General features: G+C 44.8%; 1 long non-coding RNA gene across 1 annotated transcript; it reads left to right on the top strand.

The window, feature by feature from the left end:
- Positions 1 to 1202: 1202 nt before the first annotated feature.
- On the top strand, positions 1203 to 10444 carry LOC144373440 (uncharacterized). Its single transcript, XR_013433132.1, has 4 exons — positions 1203 to 1355; positions 5440 to 5520; positions 9605 to 9742; positions 10355 to 10444. It is a non-coding gene; the product is annotated as an uncharacterized LOC144373440 (long non-coding RNA).
- Positions 10445 to 12220: the final 1776 nt, after the last annotated feature.

Raw genomic sequence — 12220 nt, 5'->3', positions numbered from 1 at the left:
GTGGTGGTGGTTACATAAGTCTACTTCTGCTACAATTGCATAGAACTCCACACACACACTTTCACAGATGAGTCCATGCAAAACTGATTAATCTGAACAAACTCAGTGGGTTACATCAATGCCAACTTGCTGGTTTTCATATTATAGTTCTGTAAAATATTACCATTTCGGGAAACTGGGTGAATGGTGCATGGGTATCTTTTTGTACTAATTTTGCAACTTCCTGTGAATGTATAATTATTTCAAAAGTATAATTATTTAGGTATAAACAACATGCCAACCAAAATAAAAAACAAACTTGCTAGTGACCTTACAGCATTTGAAGGCTTGACCACAACACAGACCAGAAAGTTGCCACCGATCTGACCTGGGCTGTCCATACTGAACTGGCTTTTGTCTCACTTAGCCACAAAGGTCAGCAGTGCACAACAACTGTGTCACTTTTTTTCTTTTAAATATATACTTTTTAGTTGTGGTTGGGCACAATACCTTTGTTTTATTTATTCATTTTTCCGTGGTGCTGAAGATCGAACCCAGGGCCTTGCATGTGCTCTACCGCTGAGCCACAACCCCAACCCAACTATGTCGGTCTTGGTCGGCTCTGCCACGATTTCTACTTTTCTGTATATCTGAACATTCTAACCCTGATCCGATCGATCTAAAGACTATCTGAGCAGGAGTCCGTTTCTCACAACACATTCCTGCCGTCCTTTGTGGCAGGTTTGTGCATCATTTGTGCAAGAATGGACTGCATAAAGCGGAGCCTGAGATGAACGGGAAAACCCTGGGATACGCGTGTGTGACGACCACACGTTGGAATCAGAATAAATGCAGAAATGCCTGTGAAACTGGAGAAAGTACTTCATCTGCAAAACTCCAGGGCTTTCCTGGAGCGGGTTTCAATCTCTCCACCCTGTCTTATCCACCCTGTGGATCCTCCCTACACTTCGTGGGTCCCGGGCCTGGATAGCTTGGAGAGCTCCCTGCGCCAGCCCGACCTCCCAGGCGCTCACAAGCGGCCGCCTCCAACTCGCAGACCCGCGCCCGGGGCTGGCCCCGCCCCAGCCCCGCCCCCGGGCCCTAGCGCGAGGACCCCGCGGAGCTGTCCGCGGCTACGCCTGATCCAACCTACCCTGTGGCCCATCCGGATAATTCTTCCAACACGATATGCGCTACGGCGTGGTCCTCGGGTCTCGCACCTCCAGCCGAGGGCTGGGGCCCGCCGTTTGACGAGGAGCCTCGTGGCAGGCGAAGGACCGGCTGCCCCGGAGGGAGGAGGCGGGGCTCGCGCTTCAGCATGGCGGCGGCGGTGCGCGCTGAGGGCCGCTTTCCTGCGGTGTGCGGTGTGTCGACCGGTGAGCGCGGGGAGGGGGCGCGGGAGCCGGGGGTCGCCAGGGCTTGAGGGAGTCCGGGCGGAGGGAAGTGAGCAGCGTCCCGCGGCTCTCCCATCCAGCCCGGGACCGCTGGGTGACCTTGCGCGCGTTCCCTGCCTCTCTGGCGTTGGGGCGCTTGGCTGTAAAGTGACGTGAAGTGTAGTCGGTTCTTCACGGTTCGTTTTGGTGAAGAGGAGGGAACTGGCGAGCCTTGCTTTCCCGGCGGGCAGGCGCGACCCCCCGGGTCACATGGTGATGCCCACCGGGTTCGGGGCTGAGAGGCGCCCGCGGGGCTCTGAAGGTGATGGTGGTTGTCCAGGTGGAGTCGGAGAGCACTGGCCTCCGTCAGCTGAATTCCAGCTGGCCGGTGGCCTCCGTGCAGAGACGGATGACTCGGACGTCAGCCCTCAGTGTCGCCTTTCCTGTCCCCCGGGGCCCTGGTGGGTTGTGTGCACCCTAGGAAGGCGCCCTGCTGCTGTGTTGCCTAAGGTTGGCTCCAGGGCCGCTGCGTGGCCGCCGCCTGCCTTCTCTGCCCTATTTTGTTGTTAAGTCCACAGTTCAGCATTTCCAATTGTGGAACTCAAAGCCCCCTAAAACCCTCAAAGTCCTTTTTTTTTTTTTTTTGGTAACTCATTTTGTAGCAAAAAATTTCACCAGCAATCTTGGCAGAAAATCTGACCTTAATATTCTTTTCTTTTGTCTTTATGATTGTCTCTTCCCTTTTATTTTTCTTTCCCCATCTCCTAGTATTTCAAGGCTGTCTTCCTTCATGAGTCTAAACTGTGTGCCAGCCACTGTCTTCCTCTGTTCATGCGTTTTCCCTCACTGCCTTCCCAGTCCCTTTATGGAGTAGGTTCTGTTATTATACTCTTTATACAGGTGGTGGAGGGAGCCACATAGATTGAGCAAGGGACATAGGTTTTTGCACCCAAAATTCCTGACACCAAAGTGTGTTTCCCTGTCCCCCCCTTTTTTGTCTTCTTGTGTATAACTATTTTTTTTTTGGTTTTTTTTTTCAGCTTTCTTGAACTATAATTCACATACCATACAGTTCATCTATTTGAAGTGCACAATATTTGCACAAACCTGTGCATTTATCATTATAATCTAATTAGAACATTTTTATCACTCCAAGAAGGAAGCTTTTTAGCTGTAGCCACCACTGATCTATTTTCCACTCTTCTTAGCTCTCCTGTTCTAGACATTTCATGTAAGTAGAACCACATACATGGCTGGCTTATTTAGTGCAAGGTCATCAAGATTCATCCACATTGTAACATGTATCATCCTGAATTTCTTAGGGCTGAATTGTAACGTGTCCATCACCACACTTTATCTGCTCATCAGTTGAGGGACACTTGGGTTGTTTTCCATCTTTTGGCTATTATGCCTAATGTTGCTGTAAACATCAGCATGCCATGTTTTTACATTGTGTGTCTATTTTCTTTTCTCTTGAGTATGTGCCTGGGAATGGAGTTGCTGGATAAAATGGTAATTCCACACTTGAGGGATGGCCAGAATGTTTTCAAAGTACCTGAGGGTACAGTGAGGGTTTTGATTTTTCTTTAGCAACATTTCTTATTATCTGTTCTTTTGATTATAGCCATCCTAGTGAGTATGAAATGGTATTAATTTGAAATTTTGATTTGCATTTCCCTGATGGATAATGAATGTATTTTCATGTGCTTATTAGCCATTTTTACATGTTTTTTTGAGAAATGTCTGTTCAAGTGTTTTGGCTCTTTTAAAATTGGGTTTTCATTTTATTATTGAATTGTAAGGAGTTCTAAAGATGTCTAATCAGATGTATGATTTGCAGAATTTTATTCCATATGTTGTTTTTTAACTTTCTTAATAGTTTGTGGGTTTTTTGTTTTTTGGTTTTTTTTTTTTTTTTTTGTACTGAGGGTTGAACCCAGGGGTGCCTAATCACTGAGACACATTTTCAACCCTTCTTTATATATATATTTTTAGAGACAGGGTCTCACTGAGTTGCTTAGGGGTTTTCTAAGGCTGGCTTTGAACTCAACAATCCTCCTGCCTCAGCCCCTAGAGCTGCTGGGAATATAGGCATGCACCACGAAGCCTGGCTTGATAGTGTTTTTTTGAGGCATACAAGGTTTTTGTTTATTTGTTTTTGTAGTGCTAGAGCCTGAACCCAGGCATGCTGGTTCTTCTACCGCTGAGCTGAGCTTTATCCCCATCCCCGAAACACAGGTTTTAAATTTTGGTGAAGTCTGGTTTATGGGTTTTTTCTTTTTTTTTCTTTTTATCACTTGTACTTTTGGAGTTATGTTTAAGAAACATTGCTAGACCCGAGGTCATGATAATTTACCTCTGTTTTTCTTCTAGGAGTTTTATAGTTGTAGCTCTTACCTTCAGGTCTTTAGTCCATTTTGAATTAAGTTGTACATAAGGTGTGAGGTAGGGCTCCAACTTCATTCTTCTTTTTTTTTTTTTTTTTTTTTAAAAAGAGAGAGAGAGAGAGAATTTTTTATATTTATTTTTTAGTTCTCGGCAGACACAACATCTTTGTTGGTATGTGGTGCTGAGGATCGAACCCGGGCCGCTCGCATGCCAGGCGAGCGCGCTAATGCCTGAGCCACATCCCCAGCCCCAAATAATTAAGTTGTATTCTTTTAAATATCTTTTTTATTGTTGTTGTTTATTTTTTTTTTTTTTTATGTGGTGATGGGGATTGAACTCAGGACCTCATGTGTGCTAGGCAGGCACTTTACCACTGAGCTATCTCCCCAGCCCCCCAACTTCATTCTTCTATGGGTTGACACCCTGTTATTCCAACACCATTTATTGAACACATTCCTTTTCCCCTATTGAATGGTCATGGTCCCTCTGCCAAAAACCAGTTGCCCACAAATGCTGTCTAAGTGTGTTCTGGAGAACCACACTGTATGAAGGGTTGCACAGGGAGGTATAGTCAGCCTGGTGCTGTGGGGGCTCCAGAGGGTGGAGGTTTCACAAGAGCTGCTGAGCATCCAGGATCTGGTGGATCCAGGATCTCATATACAAAAGTGTATGAGAGCGAATTCAAGACTAACTGTGTGTTTGGATGGCTATGGGGAGGGTGGGGCAGGGGCAGCAGGAGGCTGGTGTGGAAGCCTGGGGCCATGTGGCAGTCCTGTAGGCTGTGCCCAGAATTTGTAACTTGGCAGCAGGAAGCCAGGGAAGGACATGTCAGGGCTGTTAATTGATGAAGCCTCTTACTGTAGAAAGGTGGTAAATACAAGGGGAGAGGTGGGAGACCCATTAAAAAACCTTGAACCTGTGTCTGAGTGATGCTAAGGCCTGAACAAAGAAGTGGCAACAGGACCACAGCAGAGGTGTGGCCCACGGCAGAGGGATTTTTAAGGTGACTGCCAAGCATGAAGCCTGGTTGATGGGAGGGTGAAGAGAAGGTGCAGCATGATGGCAGCTACCTGGCCAGTGGTCACTAAGCCTGGAAATCACTCATCCACTTCTCTTAGTTCTTTAATTCTGTGGATGGTATTATTCTGTGAATGTTACTGTTTTATTTATTTTTGGGGTACTGGGCATTGCACCCTATTGTGCTTTACAGAGCCACATCCTCAACCCTTTATATCTCCAGACCTGAATTTGCACTTCCCCTGCCTTAGCCTCCTCGGTATCTGTGGTTGCGGGTTTGTGCCACAGTAGGTGGCTCACCTTATTATTTTAAATGTCCCTCTTCATGTAGGAATGTATCTTTAAAATTTATTTATTCTTGTTGGAGGCCTGTGGACATAGCTAAGTGGTAAAGCACTTGCCCAGCATATGTGAGGCTCTGGGTTCTATTGCCCACACCATAAAACAACTCCACTTTTTGCTGAGTGCAGAGGCCTTCATCTGTAATCCCAGCAACTTGGGAGCCTGAGACAGGAGAATTGCAAGTTGGAAACCAGTCTGGGCAACTTAGGGAGACCCTTTCTCAAAAAACGAAGAGGGGATGTGGCTCAGTGGTGAAGCACGTGCCTGCAGGCTCCGGGCCCTGGGTTCAACCCCAGCACTGGAACCAAAAAATATTTATTTACTTATTTTTAATTGACAGGTCATTTCTGGTGCTGGCAGCTTTCCCTGAACACCTTTCCAACAGCTTCTGTTTTGGCGCTGAAGACCACTCTCAGCAATGGTGAGATTCATTTGGGAAGTATCTGTTCTCATAAGATTTAATAAGAGTTTCTGTAGATTTGAAAATGTGAATGGACAAGGCATGTCCTTGATGATGGTATTGTACCGTCTTGAGTATTTTTCAAATTTTTTATGAGTGCAATTGTTGTAGTTCAAGGCTTTAAAAAATAATGGTTGCCATTTTTGAGTAGGTATTGTGCACTAGGCTTGAAACATATCACCTTGTTCAGCCCTCACACTGGCTTTCATGAGCTTATTCGCATTTTAGAGATGATAAGGTGAATCTCTGAGAAGCCAAGTGACTTGTTCAAGATCATGCAGCCAGGCCAGGCACAGTAGTGCACACTTGTAATCCCAGTGACTTCGGAGGCTGAGGCAGGAGGTTGCAAGTTCAAGGCCAGCTCTGTCTTAAAATAAAAATAAAAAGGACTAGGGATGGGGCTCAGTGGTTAAATACCCCTGAATTCAATGCCCAGTACCTTCCCCCAAAAAAGAATGAAAGAAATCACACAGCCAGTGAAGCAGGGCTGGTCCCAGAGCTTTCTGGCTGTTGTGATGCCCCCTCCTGTGGACACAGACTTCCTTGACATAGTGCAGGGCCTCTGTTCAGCTGCCTTCTGGGAAGTCCAGGCCAACCTTGCTGTGCAAGGAAGCCTGGCCCTTTCACCTTGAGCTTCTGGGACTCCTGAGTGCTGGGCTTCCCTGTGGGTCTCCTGCCTTTTCCTCTTGTAGACCCACCTGTGAGATGCCTTGGAGATCCTGGGAGAAGTCCAGCTGACAGGGCTTTCTCCCTAATGGCAGATTTCCTACGACCTGTCACACCCACTGTGAATCAACCAGTTTGATTTGTTGCTTGGTTGATTCACTCACTGATTTATAAACAGTTTATTTACCCCTTAACATGTGCCAGGCACTGCCCTGACCTGAGCCGGTGTAGGGCCTGATAGGGATAGCTGTCCTCACTGCAGGTTGCTGTGCTATTCATTAAAATATTAACTTTCAGGCTGGGGGTGCGGCTCAGAGGTTGAGCCTTGCCTAGGGTGCCCAAGGCCCGAAATTGAATCCCCAGCTCCACACCGGAAGTAAAAAAAAAAAAAAAAAAAAAAAAATTGAGTTTCCAAAAGGTCGTAAAAGGCTCAGAGCTTTCATTCCTAGTCCTTTTCTGCTCCTTCCCATCATCTAGGAACACTAATTCTTTCACCTTCCTCTGGTTATATTTCTAAATACACTCAGTCTTCTTTAAACAACATTGTTATGCTAATTGGAGATGTAACAGTCTATCCTTACCCTTACTTTCTTCCAGTATAGGTAGAAGCCGAGTTTGGACTGAATCTCTGGGCATTGTTTTTGTTATTAAATTATGTGCACATTCAGAGTGGAGCTAGGTAGTATTCTACTGTTACATTTTTTCCTGAAATTCATAATTGCCTGACTTTTAAGAAGTTGATTGCTTTCCTTATCACTCTATTTTTCTAAATGCTGCAACAAATTAGTCAGAAACATAGTAATAAATTTTCTAAAATCTCTCACCAACCAGTTTTCCTAGAAGAGACCCAAGTGAGAAGGAAGGAGTTCTTGGTGTAGAACGTGATGTGTGCTGAGGTAGAACCCTGGGGGCCTCTCCGTCCCCACCTGAGGGGTTGTGGCCTATCCCACTTTAGGCTGCAGGGTTGTTGCTTCCTGAGTCTGGGGTCTCATGACCTAAACTTAATAAGAACTCAAAGGATCAGAACAGAGTTGATAAGTGAGGTGGATTGTGATCTGTAAGTGAGCTTCAGAACGTGACTCAGCCTGAACTACTGAACTTTCTTCTTTAAAAAATCATAACACGGGGCTGGGGATGTGGCTCAAGCAGTAGCACACTCCCCTGGCATGGGTGCGGCCCGGGTTCAATCCTCAGCACCACATACAAACAAAGATGTTGTGTCTGCCGAAAACTAAAATGTAAATAAAATATTAAAAAAAAAATCGTGACACAATGTAAGCAAAACCGTTTATACAAGTGTGCATGAAAATTGACTGTTGTTTTGGTGGTACTGAGGATTGAACTGAGGGGCACCCTATCACTAAGCTACATAACCAGCCCTTTTGATATATTTTTTCTTTGTTTATTTTTTTGATGGTGCTGGGGATTGAATCCAGGGCCTTGTGCATGCAAGGCAAGCACTCTACCAACTGAGGTATATCCCAGACCTATGTTTTATTTTGAAACAGGTTCTTGCTAAGTTGCTAAGGCTGGCTTCGAACTTGCAATCCTTTGCCTCAGTCTCCTGAGTCACTGGGATTACAGCCATGTGCCATGCACCCAGAAAAAGTGACTATTTCTAATGTGTACAAAGCCCTGGGTTCAATCCCCAGTTCTTCCCTGCCTCCCATTAAAACAAACAAACAAAAAACAAGTGGCTATTTCTAAATTCTAAAGTTGATTTCTTTTTATTTTTGACAGTTGGTTTCTTTTAGGCTGGGTACATTATTAGCTATGAGTGATATTTCAGTCTTTCCAAAAAATCTGTTAATAATTTTTACACTTCTTGAACTACATTAAAGATTATAATGCTGAACAGAGCAAGATGAAATGTTTTAATATTAGATATGTGTTGAAGATGAAGGTGTTTACAAGAAAGGCTGTGTATAGCAGAATGAGATTTGTAATGATAAAGTTCTGGTTTGTTAAACAATGAAGACCCAGGGCTGGGGTTGTAGCTCAGTAGCAGAGTGCCTGCCTAGCATGTGAGGCACTAGGTTTGATCCTCAGCACCACATATAAATAAATAAAGATCCATCAACAACTTCAAAAAAAATGAAGACCCAATGTTTTCTGGCTACATTTTATTTGGTAGTTCATCAGGTGGGCTACAGGTCTAGAGGACATCTGTGTGCTAGGTGCGATCTCCCTCCCCACAGGTGAGCAAATCATCTGGAATCGAAATTAGTGTTGAAATCTCATCCAGTCATCCAGTTCCTTGTGGCATTGGCAAATGTATCTCATAGGCCTACATTTGAAACAAAATGGTCGTATTAAGTGCTGTCCAGTAATCAAAGATTATCCCTTTGTGTTTGGGTCTCTGTATTCAGTGGAACTATTTCGATGGCTTCCTACCACCCTTAGATGTCACTCTCCCTGTCCTTACCCGCTTTCTTTCTCTGGTCCTGTGAGTCATGGTTGATGCTGCTGATGAATCTGCAGTTACTGTCCTCTGCATGGCTTCACTCAGACTTGAAAACAGCTGTTGTCAGGTTTTTGTTTTGTGTTTATCAAGCCAATACCCTAAAGGCCACTTTCCCTCCAGGGCTGTTTGGATCCTGTCACTTCTCTAGTGAAGCACAGAGCTCAAGAATCTGTGCATGCACTGATCTTGCCAGCACTGTCCCACTCCTTCATCACCACCTGTTCCTGTCACCTCTGCCTTCTTCCTCACGTGAAACCGCCATCCCTGGGACTGGTCAGATGGCTTCCTCTCAGACATGGCTGTTCTAAAACCTTTTCTCAAGTAATAGATGCATGTGGTTAAAAAAAAAAAAAATCCCTCAAAATACAAAAATGCGGGTCTTTCACATCCAACCTTAAGTGCCCCTGTTTTCTTCCACAGAGGCAGCCGCTCCTCAGTCTCTTGCCTGATCTTCTGGAGCTGTCTACAGCATGCCTTCCCTGCTTCCTTGTGTTTTGAACATAAAGGGCAGGGTACCCTCTACACATTGAGTCTTGTTCTTCTGAAGAGTTTCACTTGAAGGTCTTTCCTCATCTGTCCACTGCCCAGCTGCATACAGCAGAGGGCGCCATTTGCCCAGAGCAGCCCAGGAGCTTGGGCTGGATAATGCAGGGCAGAAACCCTGGCTGTACAGAGCTTTCTTGAGACTGGGACATCCACTGTGGAAATGAACCATGACCTCTCTAGGAAGGGCATTTAGGTGGCTTTCATTCCTAAAAGTTTGGTTTTATTTTTTAAATAACAATTGTCCTCAAAATATGATTCTTAAAAGATTAGAATTTTTAGAGACTTATTTTCATCAAGTCACAGTTATTTGGTGCTGGCAGCTCCACAGCCAGGGAGCATCTAACTTGGTTTTGTTTCATCTCTCTGTAGGCCCTTTGTCACTGCAGGGAACCAGAGACAGCCGACACTTCACCAGCTTGAGTCATGCGCTACAGACACAGTGCTGTATCTCTCCTCCCACCAGCCGGTCAGGCCAGCAGTACAGACCCTACAGCTTCTTCACTAAATGTAGGTAGACTGGCACACACTTCCACTTCCTGCAACAGGAAAGTAGGGGTGCTTTCCTATCTTAATTTTTCTTCTGTCATAAACGAATTAACATTTTAGTGATTATTCAACTAAAAATGCAACTAGAATTATCTCATGTGCTACAGCTGTATTTGGAGAGCACTAGTTTATCTGAGCCCCTCATTTGGGGCACCCAAGGCCTAGAAGTATTGAATTGTGCCCCAGATACCCTGCTGATTTAGAGTCACACCAAGAAGGCCCTTACTGTTTTTAGCTGGGCCTTTGCTAGGACATATCATTTGGAGAAGTTCAAGAGACGTCACTACTGAGACCTGAGTTGTGATTGGCAGACATCAGGGAAGCAAGTCTACTTACTGGTCAGGGACTTACTGGGATTTAATGTTAGCCATCTTTTGTGGAAACAAAGTGGAATTGTCTCCTCTTGTGTTTTCCAAATGTAATCATGTTTTATGTTCACTGTATGATTTTATTTTATTTTCATTACCTCAGTGACATGGATGAAGCTGGGCTTTGTGGCCTTTCTTATTCTTAGGAGAGTGTAGATCTTTGCTTTACAACTACAGAGTTTTTCAAAACCCCGTTTCCTTACAGTGACAGCAGATGAGCTCTGGAAAGGTGCTTTAGCAGAGACTGGTGCTGGGGCAAGAAAAGGAAGAGGCAAAAGAAGCAAAAAAAAGAGAAGGAAGGATCTGAACAGGGGTCAGGTCATTGGTGAAGGTAAACGTGTTTGGTTGTTTTGACAGTTTTCAGATTTGGTCCTGAACTTGGGGTGGGAAACTGATGATCTTGGGAAGGGGAGAAATAGCAAGCAAGCTGGGTCTGAGGGAGGCCTGGGGGGGCCCAACGGCAAACTTTGTTCTAAAAAGAGTCTATGTGCTTTTAAAGTGTTTTCCCCCGATTTTATGGATATTTGGCAAACTGGAAACATTCTCATTAAGTGCATAAGAATCCATGGTTTAGAGTCCAACCAGGGGGCTTACCAGCTGCCCCAGAGTGTCACGTACTCTTCATGGGGCACAGCTGTGATAGGTCCTGTGCTGCACACAGCCCAGTGCAGGCAGGTGGAGCTCGCAGAGAGCTGGCAGGCTTCCCCTGCCCAGAGAAGACAGTGACCAAGAGCAGATCTGTAGTCACAGGGCCTGTTGCCGCTACTCAACTGGGCTGCTGTCACACAGAAACTGCCCTGCACAGCGCATGGTTGGACAGGCCCAGCTGTGTTCCGGTAAAACTTTATTTACAAATCAGCTGGTGGGCCGCACTTGGCCTTGGTCCTTCACGTGGTGATGTGATTGTTTATACTTGTGCTTTTGAAAGCAAAAATAGGATAGGTGAACTTGAATTGGCTTATTTTTACTGTTGTGCAGACTCATCACTTTTGATACTAACAACCTTTCAGAAATAAAGGAAGCACCTTGTGCTGCACTTCTAAGATTGCACATCTGCTTGGGTGCTTTTACTACTTGTATCTTGTTTTAGTTTTTAAGCATTTGTTATTTATTTTTAATAATGTTAATAATAATAATAATTATTATTATTATTATTTTTGAGACAGGTCTTGCCATCTGGTCTTGCCAGGCTGGTCTTGAACTTGCAGGTTAAAACCTCTCTCCTGTCTCAGCCTCCCACCTAGCTGGGACTGCTCACATGCACCACTGTGTCTGGCTATAATTTATGTTTTCAAATTATAAAAATCGTATGCATACCTTCTCAGTAAAAACGCGGAGTGTAGAGAAAACTAAAAGCCCCTGATGTCCTTCCTGCCGTCCACATTCCCATTGTCTCCCCTGAGGGGCCACTGGTCTCCTATTGGTATTTCCTTCAGTTGTTTTTGTGTGTGCTGGTGCGCGCTTTTGTATCAATTCCTTAAAGAAATAGATATCGTCTTTAAAAAGAAAAGAAAAGAAAAAGATAATTATACTATATGGTACATGCAATTGTATAATCTGTTTTTTTTTTTTTTTTTTTTTAACCCAATAAGAGGTCTCAGGGCTGGACATGGTGGCAAACCCCTTAACCCCAGCGACTGGAGAAGCTGAGGCAGGAGGATGACAAGTTTCAAGGCCCGCCTCAAGAATTTAGTGAGACCCTGTCTCAAAATAAATAAAAAGGGTTGGGGATGTGGCTCAGTGGTAGAACGCCACTGGGTTCAATTTCCAGAACCAAAAGTAATAATAATAACATGTCTTAGAAATCATTCCACATCAGAACCTGGAGAGCAACGTTTTTTTTTTTTTTTTTTTTAAGAGAGAGAGAGAGAGAGAGAAATTAATATTTTATTTTTTAGTTTTTGGTGGACACAACATCTTTATTTGTATGTGGTGCTGAAGATTAAACCCCGCGCCGCGCGCATGCCAGGCAAGCGCACTACTGCTTGAGAGCCACATCCCCAGCCCGAGAGCAACGGCTTTTGATTTTGTGCAGGATATGGCGCCTGCTGGCTGTGCGTTCAGCCGTTCC

This window comes from Ictidomys tridecemlineatus, unplaced genomic scaffold, assembly GCF_052094955.1.
Source record: "Ictidomys tridecemlineatus isolate mIctTri1 unplaced genomic scaffold, mIctTri1.hap1 Scaffold_398, whole genome shotgun sequence".
Lineage (NCBI taxonomy): Eukaryota > Metazoa > Chordata > Mammalia > Rodentia > Sciuridae > Ictidomys > Ictidomys tridecemlineatus.
The sequence above is the reverse complement of the archived record's forward strand: the minus strand, read 5'-3'. Positions and strand labels throughout refer to the sequence as shown.